The sequence below is a fragment of the Chiloscyllium plagiosum genome, chromosome 22, assembly GCF_004010195.1.
Source record: "Chiloscyllium plagiosum isolate BGI_BamShark_2017 chromosome 22, ASM401019v2, whole genome shotgun sequence".
NCBI classification, from domain to species: domain Eukaryota; kingdom Metazoa; phylum Chordata; class Chondrichthyes; order Orectolobiformes; family Hemiscylliidae; genus Chiloscyllium; species Chiloscyllium plagiosum.
The window spans coordinates 51,137,298-51,158,154 of NC_057731.1; the positions used below are offsets into that span (position 1 = coordinate 51,137,298).

The following is a 20,857-nucleotide window of genomic DNA, read 5'->3' on the forward strand; positions in this document are numbered from 1 at the left end:
CCCGTGTCTGCGTGGGTTTCCTCCGGGTGCTCCGGTTTCCTCCCACAGTCCAAAGATGTGTGGGTCAGGTGAATTGGCCATGCTAAATTGCCCGTAATGTTAGGTTAAAGGGTTAAATGTAGGGGTATGAGTGGGTTGCGCTTCGGTGGGTCGGTGTGGACTTGTTGGGCCGAAGGGCCTGTTTCCACACTGTAAGTAATCTAAGCAATCTAATCTAAGCAATATGATAAAACTCTTTAAGCTCTTTAACAAATGCTTCCAAGTGTCAGAGTACATCCAATGATCCTAAGGAAAGTAGGGAAATAACCAGTGATATTTCAGACAGGTTCAATTAAGAATGATTATGCTCTGAGAGAATTACAACATTTAAGAGGCATTTGGATGGGTATATGAATAGGAAGGGTTTGGAGGGATATGGGCCGGGTGCTGGCAGGTGGGACTAGATTGGGTTGGGATATCTGGTCGGCATGGACAGGTTGGACCGAAGGGTCTGTTTCCATGCTGTACATCTCTATGACTGGAGCATTTAATATAATATTGCATCATATTCAGATGGACAGAACGTGCCTATTTACAGATCAGTTAGTTTAATATGGGCAACAGGCCATTTTGAAATAGTATTATGCTTGACAAACCTTATACAAGTTCTTTAAGCAGGTGACAGATATAATGGGAGATGAAATGGAATGAATGTGAAATATATTTGAAATGGTATTTTAACAGAAGCAGAAAAAGGTAGCAACACAGATCAAAACTAATGGAACAGATGTAAACACTGTTGCTTAGAATAACTGGAAGCACAGTACAGAGTCTTGGTACCACTCCTGTTCAATGTGCATATCAATAGTTTAAATTTTGGATGAAGAATATCTCATCCAGAGTTGCAAGTGATGCTAAAATAACAAGAAATATAAGAAATTCTGATGATCAAAGGAGCTGAAAGATATCATCAATATGATGGTGAAAGAGCTGAAAAACAGCAAGTAGAATTCAAAGTTATACATAATTTAGTGCACTTTTGTAAAAGAAATTATAAATTGAATGGACAGGGTGAGGAAGTTATGTGACATGGTACATGTGGATTTGGAAATTCAAATTTATAAGACATTAAGGAGATATTGTTACAAAATATAGAATGCAAGGCTTTATAACAAAAGGGACGGAAGATTTTTTTAAAATCAAGGTTTAGAGTCATAGAGCATGGAATCAGGCCCTTCGGTCCAACTTGTCCTTGCCGACCAGGTTTCTCAAACTAAAATTAGTTCCATTTTTCTGCATTTGGCCCATATCCCTCTAAACCTTTCTTATTCATGAGCCTAGGGGAGAGTGAGGACTGCAGATGCTGGAGATCAGAGCTTAAAAATGTGTTGCTGGAAAAGCGCAGCAGGTCAAGCAGCATCAAAGGAACAGGAGAATCGACGTTCCGGGCATAAGTCCTTCTTTGGGAATGAGGAGGGTGTGCCAAGCAGGCTAAGATAAAAGGTAGGGAGGAGGGACTTGGGGGAGGGGCGCTGGGAATACGATAGATGGAAGGAGGTTAAAGTGAGGGTGATAGGCTGTGGCGGAGTGGGAGAGGGAGATCCACACTCCCCACCAACCCAACCTCCACTCCCGGCACCTTCCCCTGCAACTGCAAGAAATGCAAAACTTGCGCCCACACCTCCCCCCTCTTCCCTCCAAGGCCACAAGGGATCCTTCCATATCCGTCAGAAATTCACCTGCATCTCCACACACATCATTTACTGCATCCGCTGCACCCGATGTAGCCTCCTATACATTGGGGAGACAGGCCGTCTACCTGCGAAACGGTTCAGAGAACACCTCTGGGACACCCGCACCAACCAACCCAACCGCCCCATGGCTGAACACTTTAACTCCCCCTCCCCACATTTTTAAGCTATTCATGTACCTGTCCAATGGTCCTTTAAATGTTACAACAGTACCTGCATCTACTACTTTCTCTGACAGTTCATTCCACATGCAAACCACCTTGCGTTAAAAAAAAAATTGCCCTTCAGATCCCCTTTTAAATTTTTCCTCCCTCACCCTAAAAATACCCCCCCTAGTTTTAAATTCCCCCATTCTAGGGAAGAGACCCTTGTTATTCACCTTAGCACAAACATAAGACTGCAGATGGAGTTTTGCATGCAGTTTTAGCCGCTACACTGGAGCAAAGATATTAAGGCAATTGAGAGGATACTGTACAGTTTCAATGAGATGATGCCTGCTAAGAAGAACCCAAACACAAAAACAGGCTTGTACATGTGGAATTGTTTTCATTATAGATTAATGTTGTTTTCAGAAATCTTAAAATTAAGAAAAGCAGGATAGAGTAGAGTAGATGCATGATTCCAATAACAATTTAAATTGACATTGCAGATAAAACATAATAAAGCTTTCCAAGGAACTTCACAATGAAAGAGTGATATTAGTTCAGGTGCTCAAAAGCTTGATCAAATAGATAGATTTTAAGAAGTGTCTAAGAGGAAGACAGTTAGGTAGACTAACAGAGAGAAGTAGGGAGCGAATTCCAGGGCAATTGAAGGCACAGTCACCTTTGGAAAAGCAATTAAAATTGTGGATGTACAAGAGGCCAAATTCAGAGCTGCGTAGGTATCTCAGTAGCTGTGGCACTGAAGGATATTACAGAGATTGTTAGGGTGAGGTCACTAAAGAGATGACAACAATTTATAACCAAGACACTGGGGAGGTGATGATCTAGAGGTATTATCATCGGGCTCTTAATCCAAGTAATGTACTGGGGATCCCGGTTTGAATCCTGCCAAGGCAAATGGTGGAATTTGAGTTCAATAAAAATCTGGAATTAAAGACTCTTGATGATGAACACTAATGTCCACTTCAGGGCAGGAATCTGCCATCCTTACCTGCTCTAGCCTACATGTGACTCCAGACTCTTAACTGCCCTCTGGGCAATTAGGGATGAGCAATAACTGCTGGTTCACCCAGCATCGCTGTCATTCTATGAATTAATAATTTTTAAAAGACATTGCTTGACTAGGGGTTAGCAAACAAAAGGATGATAAGGGAGCATTTTTAGGAGTAGCAGTTCTGTATGACCTCAAGTATGCTGTTGACCAGCAAGAAGTACATTGTGATGGTCAATTCCAGGCACAACAAAGGCACTGTTTCAGCTGCAGATGAGCCAATAGCAATAAAGTTGTGGTGAAAATGGTAGCTTGTTATGATATGAATGAGATCAAAAGCTCATCTCAAGCTCAAACATGACAAAATTCTGAACAGACTCTCAAGTAGCTACAGGATGAAGCTGGCAGTGAAGATTAAAAGCATAGGCTTCAGACTTGCCAGTATTTAAATGTAAGAAATACCTTCTTCTGCAGTACACAATGTCAAAAAGGAGTCTGATAAATTTAGCAATGATGAGGAATTGAAAGAGGTGGCGGTTCAAGTCGTGTTATAAGGTAGTCATCAATGTAAGTGAAAGCGTGTGCTGTGCTTATGGATGATATCAGGTTGGTGAACTAGTGGATAAGAAATTAGAGTGGGCCAACAGCAGATTTCTTGAGAGAATTCCAGATGTAACAGCGCAAAAGCAGGAAAAGAAGTTGATGCAAGTCATTTTTTGGCATGATTAGATATCATTGAAGAGGGCTGGATGCAGGCAGTCTCACCAAGCAGGATGACAGGCTTGCAAGAGAATGGCATAATACTTTATGTAAAAGAATGAAATAGATAAGGAAGGAAAGTTTACTTACTAGAATGTCATGTTTGGCATTGAAATGTAATTATAAGTGCTGATTTGGTACCACAGTAGGGACATAAACCTGATTAGAGGGTTTTCCAGTAATTGAAATATGTTAAATGGCAAAATGTGAGAGATGGTTTTCCTTTTACAAAGATGAAGGAGAGAATGTGGGAGATAAACATCAACAAGAACTGTTCAGAGCAAAATGTCAATTTCTGTGCTATTCGTTTAATGAGATTGAACTCAATTATCACTGATTGACAGAACTAAAACTGTTTCATTGCTAAAAGTAGAATAAATTGCCTGGATTAAACATCAGTTTATGGGTTAATTCAGACTGCTTACATTTTAGAAATATTTGGTGCTCTGTTTATTGGTTCAATTCCTTCATTTAACAAGCAAATAAATGACAAGTCAACATTAATTACCACATCAGTAAATGTTTAAATTGAAGCTTTATTGGAACATTGTGTAATTAGAATAAAGCTTCTGAAATTTTCTGGTAAATCTCACAGGATATTCATTATCTGCAAAGGATTGGATACAATGTTTTAAAAATCCAGTTTCCAAAAACAGTCCACTTACATCAATGAATGGAACATTTTGAGATGCACATTGTCTAAATTTTAAAAAAACTTATAATCCAGTATAAAAAGCACAACAATTTGACAGTTACCCTATATCTTGACTACTTACAAATGCTTTTACTACTTCATATTATTAATTATCACTCTGCAATGCAACATGAGCCCACCCACTTTCTTCTGAGAGTGGAATGAATTATAAATACCGGTCATGACAACATACATGTGTTGAAGGCATGTTAAGCTACCCACATGTGTCACTTATCAGAGGATGCAAACTGAACAGAAATAGGAGTTTAATTGAAAATATAGCAAAATTACAATTGATACAGCATCCATTGCTTTCCACAAATGGAGTTTTTATAAAAATGATAAGCTCATGCCACAAATTTGCACTTTTTTAGGGGACCCCAATTGGTTTGACACAGCCAATAAGTTGAAGTACAATGAATGTTACGTAGAAATGATGGCAGTCAATCTGCACACAAATCCCCACTGCGAGCAAAATGACACTAATCATTAGTAGCATTATAGCATTAATCAAGGGATGAATGTTTGCCAAGAATGCAGAAAAAAATTCCTTGATCTTCTGTGACTTTGGTTTGTTTACCTCCGGCTAAACAGACAGACCAGCTCTTGATTATCTTCTCATCTAAAAACCTCCACCCCCAATAATGCAACTTGCTCTTGTATACACTGTAATGTAATCTAATCTAATCTAATCTAATACCATTGAAATAGCAAACCTGATTACTTATGTACTCAAGGTGAGGAGTGGCAATACCATTGAGATTACTAAACATGGTAAATTTGTTTTCAAATACTGTTCACTTAATTATGTAAGTAATTGAAAATATACATTTTCACATAAGAGTTATCTGGTATTTTTATGATGAGTACTTTAGCTGTTGGGTTTCTCTTGACAAGTTGCTAAAGACATCTCAGATAGGGATACATAGTTTCACATGGTGATCTGATTGTTGTGCTGGCATTTGGTATATGCAATGCTATGGGAGATACTGGATATCTTCTTTAACCAAAATCAAGCGTTGTTAATTATATTTTCATATTTAACTCCATAATTATGGTGCTTAGAGATTTTGTTGTGGTTCTGTTCGCCGAGCTGGGAATTTGTGTCGCAGACATTTCGTCCCCGTCTAGGTGACATCCTCAGTGCTTGGGAGCCTCCTGTGAAGCGCTTCTGTGATGTTTCCTCCGGCATTTATAGTGATTTGTATCTGCCACTTCCGGTTGTCAGTTCCAGCTGTTCATTGCAGTGGCCGGTATATTGGGTCCAGGTCGATGTGCTTATTGATTGAATCTGTGGATGAATGCCATGCCTCTAGGAATTCCCTGGCTGTTCTCTGTTTGGCTTGTCCTATAATAGTAGTATTGTCCCAGTCGAACTCATGTTGCTTGTCATCTGAGTGTGTGGCTACTAAGGATAGCTGGTCATGTCGTTTCGTGGCTAGTTGGTGTTCATGGATACGGATCGTGGCATGCCCTCGTTCCGTTGTCTGGGCCCAATATACCGACCACTGCAGCGGATAGCTAGAACTGACAACCGGAAGCAGCAGATACAAATCGCTATAAATGCTGGAGGAAACATCACAGAAGCGCTTCACAGGAGGCTCCCAAGCACTGAGGATGTCACCTAGACAAGGGATGAAACGTCTGCAACACAAATTCCCAGCTCGGCGAACAGAACCACAACAACGAGCACCTGAGCTACAAATCTTCTCACAAACTTTGAGCTTAGAGATTTTATTAAAATTCTGCCACTTTTTATTTAAAACATTTTATAAAAGGAAAAAAAAAAGTGCTAGCCACAAACTACACTTTGTGATAATTAAGCATAGCCTCATAAAGTGTTCTTGAACACATCATATTGCAAAATCAGCTTAGGTTCAGCAATAGGGCTTCAAATTGAATATTCAGCAAGTTAAATTAACTATACACACCAGTGTAACATTTTTGCACTCTGCAGCCAACACATAGCACGATCAACTTTTCAGAATAATCAGAAACACATTAAGCTATATTTGGGCAGTCCAAACTTTACAATGCCATATTATCAAGAGGAAAAACACAATTCATATTTTGGTCTTAACTGGCATTTACACTTGGCTTCTTAACTAGGATTGTTAGGAAAAATATATACTCAAAATACAGATGTCCAAGAGCATAACTATAAAATTTGTTTGCAAAGGAGTAAGATTATAAAATGCTATTTCCTTGCTTCAAAACTAAAATAGCAATAAGGAAGATCATGAAATAGAAATCTTATTTAAGACCACATATTACTTTTTATTATTCAGAACCTCTAACATTAAATGTTACAGAGCTTGGTGAACTTACAAATGATCATTATACAATACCACCTATAACGAAGAAGAGGTCACAACCTTGAAATCTGTGAACATGAAAAGGTTGTTTCAAACCATAAGTTGGCATAACAAATTTTAATAAATATATCTGGTTTTGACCACATGACTTGTGAAATAATTCAGTAGCTCTCAATGTCAGAAAGTCAGTTAATAACTACACTAGATATTAGTTAAGCCAAAGTCTTCAATATCAGGATTATGATTTGCAGCAAAATGAACACCAAATGGCTTGTACACTTATAATGCATAAGTGTAATAATTTTAAGTATTAAAGCAGAAATAGACTATTTGAATGAAAAATATATACTCTTAATTCACATTCAGATGAAACTTAAAAGGTAAAGCACATTATAAAGCATCCATAAATATTATCAATAATACTGCTGTTAAAAGCCAATGCTTGTCATTATTCTATTGATTTCAAAGCTATCCCGAGAAGTAAAAGTGGATTTGTGGAATATAAAACTTATATAACTGGTCTGAAACATCACGATTGGACAATACATAATAATAATTAATTAATTAACTTTATACCTTTTCTTTAATGATGTAGGATTGTGGCAAATTATCAAAATGCAAGTCTTTAAAAGTCATATTGTGCCATTTTATTGCAAAGCTCAACAATTTGATCCAAACACCTTAATTATTTGGAACTAAATTGGATTTGTCCACTTTCTAAAATGTGTTTTTATCCCAATGTCTTTGGAATCCAGCTGACAACCAAAAAATAAAACACATTACATTGCTAAATTCTCACAATTAGAAATCATGGAATACATACCTTCATGTCACGCAAAACATTCACAACATTTGTTTCTCACAAGAACAGAGATGCACAACTAAGCCATGTACATTTTCAATATGAACACTGAGCCAATATAACGAAAACAAGAACAGTCTGTAGGCTACTTCTCTGTCAGCGCTGACTCAACATTATGACAAGTACACAATACTTCCTGAAGGCCTTATCCTGTCTGCCTGTATCTACAAAGGTGAATAAAGTGCTGCTTTATTAAGAGTTACCTCTCACTCACTAGACTTTAGACCAATCCACATCCAGATAACTTGCTCACATTTTGTTGGCAGGGACAAAGACTACCAGAGCATTGAAGACAACCATAACCTTCTAAAACAATTCATAAAATTCCAAATAAAACAATATCTAATATTTTCAAAAAAGGTCATTCACTTTGCTTCCCCCAAAGATAACTTTGCCTTTAAAACTATTTCTGATTCTGAATCCAAATTTTTGAAAAGATTTGTTCATGTGGTCATCTCTGGCTGAGCTAGCATTTAGCTTTGAGTCACATGTAGGTGAACCCAGGTAAAGATGGCAGATTTCCTTCCCAAAAGGACATTCATGAACCAAGCATGTTTCTCTATGACAATCAATAGACTTACATGATCAACATAGGCCAAGTTTTTACACGTTATGAAGGTGCCAGTGTTGGACTGGGCTATAACCTGGTGTTCGGTGAGTTTTTAAGAAGAGTCATACAGCACCGAAACAGCCCCTTCGGTCCAACCAATCCATGCCTAACATAATCCCAAACTAAACTAGTCCCATCTGCCTGCTTCTGACCCATATCCCTCCAAACCTTTCCTATTCATGTATCCATCCAAAAGTCTTTTAAGTGCTGTAATTATACCTGCATCCACCAGTTCCTCAGGAAGTTCATTCCACACATAAACCACCCTGTGTAAAAACTGTGCCTCATGCCTTTTTTAAATCCCTCTCCTCTCACTTTAAAAACGTGTCCCCTTGTCTTAAAATTCCCCATCCTAGGAAAAAGTCAACTATCATCAACTCTACCTACAGTATACCTTTCATTGTTTCATAAAGTTCTATCAGGTCACCTCTCAACCTCCTACATGTCAGTGAGAAAAGTCCCAGCCTATCCAGCCTTTCTTTATAACTTCAACCTTCCATACCCGGCAATAACCTGGGTAAATCTCTTCTGAACCCTCTCTAGCTTGCTAATATCCTTCCTATAACTGGGCAACCAGAAGTGGACACAGTATTCTGGAAGAAGCCTCACCAATGTCCTGTACAACCTCAACATAATGTCCCAACTTCTATACTCAAAAGACTCAGCAATGAAGGTAAGCGTATCAAACGCCTTTTATCCATCCTGTCTTGATTTTTATTAACTTTACATTTCACCATTAGCTATTCAAACCTACTGCACAAAATAGTAGCCTGGGATTCAGGGTCACTAGTCCAATGACATTAACTCTCCAATAACATTAACCCCTCCTCCAACCCAAAAAAAGTGAATAGATTCCTCTTTGGGTCATAGCCTTTGTATCAAATTTTGTTTAAATCAATCCATATAGGGAGAGGCTGAATAGGCTGGGGCTATTTCCCTGAAGCTTCAGAGGGAGATCTTTTCAAGGCTTTAGCAGACTTTCTGATGTTCTGAAACCACTTCACTGTTTTTCCTTTGTTTTAAGTTATAGCATCAATTGTCATTAATCACAACCAGCATACTGCATACAGTTCTCAAATCCACATTATTGGAGGCATGTGTTTAGTCTGGAGAGGTGCAGAGATTTACCAGGATGCTCTCTGGACTGGAGAGCTTTAATTATGAAGAGAGATTGGATGGATTGGGTTTTGTCCCCCCTTGAAGTAGAGAAGTCGGAGGAGGGGTGAGTAGGGAACATGGCTGAAATGTCTAAAATTATGAGGGCATAAACAAGCTGGAGGAAAAAAGATCTATTGGTGGAGAGATCAATAACAAGGGGGCACAGATTTAAGTAGTACGAGGTTGAGAGGGGATGAGAGGAACTTTGTCTTGCATCTAGAGGAAAGTAGGAATCTGAAACACACTGCCTGCAGAGAAAGTAGAGACAGAAATATTGAAATATTGAAATGGTGCCTTGGTACTCATGACAATAAATTCAATTCAATTCAATGTCAAGGCATACAAAGCTAGTGCTAGAAAATGGGATTCGAATAGTTAGGTGGCTGTTTTTGATTGGTGCAGAATCGATGGGACAGAGGACCTTTTTCTGTATTTCTATGACGCTAAGCCATCCCACAAGGTAGTACGATTTGGAGTACAGGATATGCTTCATTTTCTTTCATTCCCTGCCACCACTCTGCCTCATCATTAAGGCATCAAGACTGGAAGCAAGATGGACAATTTGCAATATACTGAATGACTGGTAACAAGCTTCTCAATTATCCTGGTCAACATAACTAAGCTGTAGGACAGTTTCAGAGCATCTTATAATCGTTTTCATTGTTGCTCCCTGAAATATCGGCCATTTGACAATTGGGAAAACAGGATGGTTGGGGAAACTGTCCAAATGGTCGAAAACAGTCCATCAAACTTGATTTTACAAAAGTTTTACCCGGATGTTGAGGATCAGCTTCACAGATTTCAACAGCCTTCCAATAGATCTGAAAAATATATTGGAGCCAGTGGTAATGGATCTTCCCTAGTATTCTTTTGGTCTACATTCACAGTTCAGGTCTCACTGAAATGCAGGAATTTGGTAACAACTACGTTGTACACCTTGGACCTTTGTTCACATGGAAATCCTTGTTGCAAAATATTCACTACTATAATTTGTCAAAGGCTGATTTGGCACATCTGATCCCATGTTGGAGCTTTTTGTCCATGGTGGCTTTTTGAAAGAGGTGGCTGTCAAGGGATGAAAATGCTGAACATTATTCCTTGGAGTTTAGAAGGATTAGGGATGATATTACTGGAATGTATAAAGTTCTAAGGGGGCTTCACAGGGTAGGCGTTTACATGATGTTTCCACTAATGGGGGAGTCTTGAAATAGGGAAGCAGTTACAGAATAATGGAAGATTTATTTAAAATTGAAGTGTGAAGGATTTTCTTCTCCCAGAAGTTCATACATGAATGGAATTCTCTACCACAGCAGTTATGGATATATAATTAATGGAGGTATTTAAAGAGGAGGTAGAATATCACGGAATTGTTGGATACAAGGAACTGGTATGAATAAGGAGCTGAGGCCTGGGCAGATCACTATGATCTTATTAAACAATGGAGCAGGTTTGAGATGACAAATGGCCTATTCCTACTTCTTATGTTCTACCATATTCCTGAGGCATTCTTCTAACATGTGTGGAAGGAAGAATATTTGGCTTACTAGATGTAGACTAATACGCTTTGTTTTAGCAACACTCAACACAGGCTAGCTTTTTTGTGCACACAATTAAGAGATTAAGAATGATGTACAAATAAGGGCACAAAGATATTCCAATGATTCACAAACTTTAAGTCGTTTAAGATTCTGAAGTTATATCAGACTCAAAATGTCAACTGTATCTCCTCCACAGATGCTGCCAGACCTGTTGGGTTTCTCCAGCATTTTTTGTTTTCGAAGTCAGATTAACTTTGGCACGGAGTCATAAGTTTAAAGACTTTTCCATTTATACGGTATTTAATTCTTGACCTTCAAGGAGATGAATAGCAATTATTAGGTCAATTATAAAAGTTGTCTGGATCATTGTAGAGCACGTCCAAATTTTGAAGGTGTCAGTTTCAAATCACCCACTCAAGGTAGTGGCAGTATATCATCCTGACATAATTGTTTGGTGAATAGTAACCACAAGTGGAGATGTTGCAAATCACCAGGCAGTTACGTGGGAGGAAGATAGAAGAAAAGGAAAGTTAATCTAAAAGTTCAAAGGTGGCAAACATTTTCCTTCAATAAAAATACTTTTACAATTCAGTATAGGAATTTGAATGCCTAAACTTATCGAGAAAAGAATGCTGAGAGTATAATCTTGAACCTTTTCCTTGCATTCCATTAAATCAAACAAGAGAAGGACATTTGTAAATTTGAGACAGTTTCTCTTCAAGTTCTCTCAATAAAAATACAGTGAGAAAATACTTCTTGTGTCACAGATAACAAAATGATTAATTATTTGCAGTTGAATGTGAAATTTTATTACAGAGAAAATGAAAATGTTCCCCATAGCTGGTGGTAACAGAGATTGGAAGATACTGGGAAACATGATTATTTTAATGTTATAAAAATTATTATTGAAGATGCAATCAAGTAGAGATATTCTTAAAAATGCATATATAATGATGCTGTGCTTTCATAACATACTGTGTTACCCTGTGATTTCCCATGTACATAGCTGCTAAGATTCTAGATGTCAAAAGCTTAACATTTTAAATTAGTTCAACAGGTCCAAATTTGTGACCAAACTTACTCAATACACAATTTAATAGTCATCAAAAAAAAATTCACATCTGGTTTCCCAAGAATACAATTGGCATTTTAAAATTCCCGTGAATGCTGTACGACTGAAGTTAAATCTTTCCCATTCACAGCTTGCGATCATTTGGAATGAATTTTCCAAAGCAACTTTAAAACCACAGAGGCTAATATTAGAGTTCAAATGAACTTTCCATTACAGCGATATTCTCACCAAAGCAACAACTGCTTAATCTGATAATTTTAGAGCAAGTCACTTGAATATAGATGGGGCATAGTTTAAATACCAGCCAGTCTGCACTGATGGATCGATTGAGACTAGTTAGACTTCCACCAAATTTAGTTAGCTATATAAGCAAAATAGTCATTTTCCCATAATTTATATACTCAACATACATTTCTTGATGTTTAAGGAATGTCTAATCAAAACAGTAGACAACTATAAATACAGCCTAAAGTTTCCATTCCTCTTACACAGACTCTTTCCAAATGTAGTCTTCTGCATTAGCAGTTTTAACATTTTGAAATATCTGACAATATTCCCACAGACACTATTGAGCATCCTTTCCTGGCTTCCATATAAAGTCTTCTGGCAATCGTTGTCAGTCGCTAGCACACAGGTTTCCCAGTGCATCAGTAAATAACATTTCGGACTTAAATCCAGAGACAAAAACCAATCCACATCAAGAAAATCTCATGTCTCAAGTACAGTCGTACTTTAAAAAAAAAGTCATCACAATTCCAAACATCGTTTTTTTTACAAAGAAATCTATACCCCTTTGCAAATGAATTTTGATACCATAAATATTTTTGCATTGTTTTTTAAACCAGGGACTTATGGAGATAGAACAGTCAATATATACTGATGGGGATAACTATCCTTTTGCAGCAGCACAAAAATTAGTCAATTAGTCAGAATTGATTTAAACGTTCTGGTACCATACCTTATCACAATAACAATGTTGCTATGAGCATTGGGAACCTACAACATTACAGCAATATTAAAGGCACATCACTGCATAAAGTACCAAAGAACGTCAAATTGACCTTTTCGCAAATTATTAAACCAAGACAAAGAACATGGATTTTGGAAAAAAAAACTGATTTAAGAACTAAGAGGTAGCACACTTATCTTGACATATGATCTCTAGTTTGATTTGTTTTATTGTCACATGTACCCAAGTACAGTGAACAGCTTTGTTTATGAGCAGTACAGGCAGATCATTGTAACGAAGGACGTACAGATCATAAGGTCAAAATAAATTTGGGCAGAGGCATACAGGTTACACCGCAGGGTGTGCTAGGAAATAACAACATTAACAAAAGCAGCATTATCTGAAGTTAGAGAGTAAAAGAACATTATTAGTAATTTTTACAGATTCAGAACTTAAATTTAAAAGTGTAGAAAAGTTAAAAGAAATGTAAGAGTTAGATCTGCTGCAGGGAGCTCGCAAGGAATTCCATGGTGTCAGTGCCATCTTGTCTTGTCTCAAAAAAGCAGTAATTCCAAAGTTTATAGGACAATACAGCACAGTACAGGCCCTTCAGTCCTTGATGTTGTGCTGACGTTTTATCCTACTCTAAGATCAAACTGACCCACATACCCTTCATTGTACTATCATCCATGTGCTATCCACGAGTCGCTGAAATGTCCCTACCCTACCTGAATCAACTACCACCGTTGGCAGTGCATTGCACACACCCACCATTTCTGACATCTTCCCAAACTTCCTCCAATTACTTAAAAAAATTATGCTCCCTCATAATAGTAATTTCCGCCCTAGGAAAAAGTCTCTGGCTATTGACTCTATCCAAGCCACTCACCATCTTGTACACCTCTCAACCCCCTTGCCTTCGCTCCAATGAGAAAAGCCCTCGCTCACTCAACTTTTCGTTATATGATATGCCCTCCAATTCAGGCAGCATCCTGATAAATCTCCTCTGCACCCTCTCTAAAGTTTCCACATTCTTCTGACAGTGAGGTGACCAGAACTGAACTCAATATTCCAAGTATGGTCTAACCAGGGCTCTCTCGAGCTGCAGCATAACCTTGTGGTTCTTAACCTCAATTCCCCTGCTAATGAAACCAACACACCATAGGCCTTCTTAGCAACCCTATCAACTTGGGTGCTAACTATCTGTGGACATGGACCCAAGATCCCTCTGTTCCTTCACACTGCCAAGAATCCTACCTTTAACCCTGAATTCTGCATTCAAATTCGACCTTCCAAAGTGAATCACTTCAAACTTTTGAGGTTGAACTCTATCAGCCACTTATCAGCCCAGCACTGCATCTTGTGAATGTCACATTGCAACCTACAACAGCTCTTCACACTATCCACCACTCCACCAACTTTCATGTCATCGGCAAACTTACTAATCCATTCTTCCACTTCCTCAACCAAGTCATTTATAAAAATCACAAAGAGCACAGGTCCCCGAACTGATCCCTACAGAGCACCACTGGTCACGAAGCTCCAGGCTGAATACTATCTATCTACTACCACCCTCTGTCTTCTATGGGTCAGCCAATTCTGTATCCAGACAGCCAAAGTTCCCTCTATCCCATGCCTCCTTATTTTCTGAATGAGTCTACCTTAGGGAACCATGTCAAATGCCTTGCTAAAATCCATGTACACCACATCCACCGCTCTACCTTCAATGTGTTTTGTCACATCCTCAAAGAGTTAAGTAAAATTTGAGAGTTATGACTAGCCCCTCACAAAGCCATGCTGACTATCTCTAATCAAGCTATAGTTTTCCAAGTAGTCATAAATCCTGTTTCTCAAACCTCTCCAATAATTTGCCCACCACAGATGAAAGACTGATTGGTCTATAGTTCCCAGGATTATCCCTAGTCCCTTTCTTGAACAAGGGAATTACATTTGGCTCCTTCCAATTATCTGGCACTACTCCAGTGCACAGTGAGGACGCAAAGATCGTTGCCATAGGGGCAGCAATCTCTTCCCTCACTTCCTATAGTAACCTTGGGCATATCCTGTCTGGCCCAGAGGACTTCTCTATCTTTATGTTTTTCAAAATTTTCAGCACATCCTCCTCCTTAACATCAATCTGTTTGAGCATATCAGTCTGTTTCATGCTATTCTCAGAAACATCCCTCTCAATAGTGAATACTGAAGCAAAGTATTCATTAAGAACCTCCGCTACCTCCTCTGACTCCAGGCACACAAGTTCCCTCCATTATCCCTGATCAGCCCTACCCTCACTCTGGCCATCCTCTTGTTCCTCACATAAGTGTAGAATGTCTTAGGGTTTTCATTACTCCTACCCGCTAAAGTTTTTTTATGCCATCTTCTAGCTTTCCTCAGTCCATTCTTCAGTTCCCTCCTGGCTACCTTGTAATCCTCCAGAACCCTGTCTGATTCTTGTCTCCTCAACCTTAAGCAAGCTTCCTTCTTCCTCGTGACATGTTCCACATCCCTGTTACCCACGGTTCTTTCAACCTACCATCCCTTCCCTGCCTCACTGGTCAAACCTGCCCAGCACTATCAGCAAGTACTCGCTAAACAGCCTCCATATTTCTATCATGCATTTACCTGAGAATATCTGTTCCCAATTTAGGTGCCCCAGTTCAGTTGCATTATGAAGTATTGCAGAAGGTCTGCAAATAATGTCAATAAACCACACTTGTGGTTGGCACACAACTAAAAACACTCCAATGCAGTGAGTAAAACAGTCAGTGGAGAATGCAAACAGGGCAAGCAAAGTCTTTGGTAGTGTCCCTCCTTCTAGTCCAGTGTTCTGGGCTCAAGTCACACAAAGGTATGCTATAAAATGCCAGAACAGGTATTAAAGAAGATTAGGGAAAAAAAATTGCATTATTGACAGAAATCGCCAGCAGATCCAATAATCTCATTGTACACCCCTTTAATAGAGGAGAGAAAATTGGGGGTAGGGGGATTAAATTTATTAAATTTTAAAAAATCTGAACCCATCCACCAAGAATGCACTCACCTTTAGTTTTAATGGAAGTCATTGAAAGGCAAGTACCAAACACATTCAAGGTGGCTCAGTCAAGGAGATTTGAACAAATCGTAATAAAAACATTTTCAGTTCTCGTATTTCAGGCACACAAACTTGCTTATATAAAAGACACAAAGACTTTTCTAAGAGATTTGAAGACAATCCTAAGCTCTGTACAGCTTGCTTCAAACGAATGCAAGGTAACTATGCTAGACTATGTTTTAGTCTTTGTAAATGTAATAGAAGTAAATGAGTCTCTAACATACTTTACAGTATTTTAGCTTGGCAATCTCCATTTTGATGGGGGTAAAACAGGGTTTACAACTTTACTATCAAGCTGGCAGAGAGAGTTTGCCACATCCCAGGTTTATGATGCAGAGTGACGTCAATTCCCACACCAGCTGAGCTTATAAAAGACTTTCCTTCTTAGCCTCGCCTCTCGTCTCGGGTGTGGTGACCCTCAGGTTAAGTAACCATCAATTGCTTCTCTCTCATGAGAGAGCAGTCCTACAATCTGGTAAGACTATGGCAACTTTACCTTTACAAGCTAAATAATTTTTGTTTTTTTCCACACATTCCTATTTTCTCTTTTCCTAATCTCATCCATTAATGGAAGCATCTAGTAAGTTCAGAACTCCAAGAAATTTAACCAGATTCACTTTGAAGCCAACTCTTACTGCAATTACATTACAAGATATGCGAAATGGTTTGAAACAAACAGCCTGGTGTAATGAAGACCATGCAGAATCTAAATAATTATCTGGAAATTAAAATGGGGGCCAATAATTTATCATATATCTAAATAAGTCACACAGTATGTTAGTGTTTGGATTAAATAGCTGGGTTCCCCACAAATAAAAACATGATAAACAGTAGGATAAGTATGTCAAATAGCATTCTAAATCTTCCTTACCATTCAATAAAATTTTAATTTATCTGATCTTGTCACCAAATCCACACTCCTGCCTGTACCCTATAACTCGAAAGCCAAAAGTTCAAAACTGTCAATCTCATCCACTCATCACAGGCATACACTCCCTCACACTTGCACGCACACTAACTTGTATGCTCTCACATGCTCCCTCTCAAGCGCAGACATGCTCTCAAGAATGCACCAGTGTGCGCACACACCCACACTCTCCCTCACACGCGCACTCTTTCTTTCTCTCACACACACAAATCTATAGGGTGAATTTGCATTTGCAGAAACATTTTATTTTGTTCAAAAAGGACACCATCTGTAGACACTAAGTCAACTTAGTATTTTATAAATTTGTATTTTGGAAATAAAAGCAGTCTAACAGATACAAACAGACTTGAAACATGGCCTCACACCTGAAATACATTGTCTGACCAATGGTGTCACCTTTATTCTGATAAAACCTGAAGTTATCTTAAGGCAGTGACTTAAAAGAAATTTGGGATTTATATATTAATCAACCAAAACTTGCACCTCCATTCTAACTGATTAAAGACTTAATAGGTTTGTTCAATACATTCACATAAGTTGTATGACGCTTTGATCGTTTATTTATAAATTCTGTGTCTGATGCATTCTCTCACTAGCTGCCTGTGGAAGGAATGGGGATTCCAAAAAAACCTGTTGGACTATAACCCAGTATTGAGATTTTTGACTTCATTCACTTAAACCACTACTTATTAATAATACATTAAATTAAACTGGGATATCATTTCCAAGTGAAGGTGGTTTTTAATTTTGGTGTACCGTGTCAGAAATAAACAAAATTATTTAAATTTGAGTTGAAAACCTTTGTCAAACTCTCCACATTAGTAATAATGGTATCTATTTTTGAATAAAAAGTATCTCCAGATTTTTCCTTTTAAAATATGTGGACATTGTCCATCTTTTCCACCCCATTCCCAGAAAAATCCTGTTCAGAGTAAACTATTGCACTTCAAAGGGAAGTTAGGATTGTACAGTTTCCTAAAAATGTAGAAACTACAGTACAAATGAAAATATGAAACTGAGGGACTACTTGCCTTTTTGACAATGCAAAGTAAAGACAGCATTTTGATTGAGCTAAATTATTATTTGGATCTTTTCATCTCAAACTGACAAACAAATCTTTGAACACAAAAGTACATCAGTAAATGCGCTCCCAATTCAATACCTATGATAACACAAAAGTAAAAAAGAAAATACAATCTCCCTATGAAGCACAGATTAGAGAAACACAAAACAGCTTCACGTAACACAACAAAATCATCTTCATACCAACTTAAATTCAATTCAGTTGTAATGCCTTCCAAAAATATGCAGTGAAACCCAGTGAAATGTAAGTCACCTAAATGACTTTGACAATAGGCTGCTCTTTCAGTAGAAGTGTATGACTGATGGTGAATTTAACAAGCCATTATGTGGAGTACATAGAGTTGCCCATACTGATACAATCCAATCAAAATAGTTTTCTACTTCTTGCAAGTTCATTTTATTGGAAGGAAAAGTTGAAGAAATTCTTGACTTTTGATTTCAGAAGATGCTGTGCTGCAATTATATAGAGCCTTGATGAATCTTCATATGGAATTTTGGACACTTTATTTAAGCAGGGAAGTGCGGTGCTTGCATTCAAGATTCAATAGGTTAATCCCTGGGATGGCAGGCATCTTTAATAAGGAGACAGTAGGGAATTCAGAGTTTCAAAGCATGAGGGATGTCCTCAATGGAAAGTAACAACATTTTCACTGGGTGACAAAGTGTAAAATCATCGAGGCAATCCCAGGATAAGAGGAAAGCTACTCAAGACAGATGAGGACAAAACTCTCCACTCAGAGGGTGGTGAATCCTTGCTATCCCGGAAGCTCAGTCAATAGATTTCTGTGGACACTAATGATATCAAAGGATATGGTGGTAGAGTAGACAAGTGACATTGAGGTAGATGATAAGTCATGATCTAAGTGAAAGGCAGAGCAGGCATGCCAAATAACTTACTATTGTTCCTGCATTCCTCCATATAGCTGTAGCTAAGAGATATACAATGATATTAGTCAAAACTAAATCTTTTCGAAGAACTTCAGTTGGCTACTGGACTCAAATTTCAATGAAGGTATTCAAAATATATTTCCTGCCCTTTAAAACCTAATTATAAGAGTCATAGAGATGTACAGCATGAAATCAGACTCTTCGGTCCAACCCGTCCATGCCGACCAGATATCCCAACCTTGTCAAATGCCTTACTGGAGTCCATATAGGTCACATCTACCACTCTGCCCTCATCAATCCTCTTTGCTGCTTCTTCAAAAAAAACTCAATCAAGTTTGAGAGACATGATTTCCCATGCACAAATGTTGACTATCCCTAATCAGTCCTTGCCATTCCAAATACATGTACATCCTGTCCCTCAGGATTCCCTCCAACAACTTGCCCACCACCGATGTCAGGCTCACTGGTCTATAATTGCCTGACTTGTCCTTAACACCTTTCTTAAACAGTGACACCACGTTAGCCAACTCCACTCTTCTGACACCTCACCTATGACTATTGATGATACAAATATCTCAGCAAGAGGCCCAGCAATTACTTCCCTAGCTTCCCACAGAGTTCTCGGGTACACCTGATCAGGTCCTGGAGATTTATCCACTTTTATGCGTTTCAAGACATCCAGCACTTCCTCCTCTGAAGTATGGACATTTTTCAAGATGTCACCATCTATTTCCCCACATTCTATATCCTTCATGCCCTGTTCCACAATAAATACTGATGCAAAATACTCGTTTAATATCTCTCCCATTTTCTGCAGCTCCACACAAAAACCTCCTTGCTAATCTTTGAGAGGCCCTATACTCTCCCTAGTTACCCTTTTGTCCTTAATATATTTGGAGAACCCTTTGGATTCTCCTTCACCCTACTTGCCAAAGCTACCTCATATCCCCTTTTTGCCCTCCTGATTTCCCTCTTAGGTATACTCCTACTGCCTTTATACACTTCTCAGGATTCACTTGATCTATCCTGTCTACACCTGACATATGCTTCCTTCTTTTTCTTAACCTAACCCTCAATTTCTTTAGTCATCCAGCATTCCCTAAACCTACCAGCTTTTCCTTTCACCCTAACAGGAATATACTTTCTCTACAATACAATCCCAATAAGGAGATCATCCTTTTCTTATTTCTTAGTTCCACCCAAATAACTTCCCTGGATGTATTTCTGGGAATATCCTCCCTCAGTACGGCTGTAATGTTACCCCTTATCAAAACTGCCACTTCACCATCTGGGTTGTTCGGTACTGGAATTGGGCCTCCCGGGAGCAGATGCGGTGAAAGCGAAGGAATTGGGAATATGGGATGGCGTTTTTACAGGGGGCAGGGTGGGAAGAGATGTAATCTAGGTAGCTGTGGGAGTCAGTCGGTTTATAGTATACGTCCGTGTTGAGTCGGTCGTCCGAGATAGAGATGGAGAGGTCTAGAAAGGGGAAGGAGGAGTCTGAGACAGTCCAGGTGAATTTGAGGTTGGAGTGGAAGGTGTTAGTAAAGTGGATCAACTGTTCAACCTCCTCGTGGGAGCACGAGGTAGCGTCGATACAGTCATCAATGTAGCTGAGGAAAAGGTGGGGGTTGGTGCCAGCGTAGCTGGGGAAGATGGACCCGCCCTCGATCTCTTCATAGCCAACTGCCGCCGTGACATTGACCGCCTCAACCTCTCCACCCCTCTCACACACTCCAACCTCTCACCCTCGGAACGTGCAGCCCTCCACTCCCTCCGCTCCAACACCAACCTCACCATCAAACCGGCAGACAAGGTAGGCGCGGTGGTAGTTTGGCGCACCGATCTTTATATTGCTGAGGCTAAACGCCAGCTCGCGGACACTTCCTCCTACTGCCCCCTTGACCATGACCCCACCTCCCACCACCAAATCATCATCTCCCAGACCATCCATAAACTCATCACCTCAGGGGATCTCACATCCACCGCCTCCAACCTCATAGTCCCACAACCCCGCACCACCCG

General features: G+C 39.0%; 1 protein-coding gene across 2 annotated transcripts in view; it reads right to left on the bottom strand.

The window, feature by feature from the left end:
- Positions 1-20,857, bottom strand: part of LOC122561331 (metal transporter CNNM2-like) — a 256,151-nt gene that overhangs the window by 91,114 nt on the left and 144,180 nt on the right. The window lies entirely within an intron of this gene.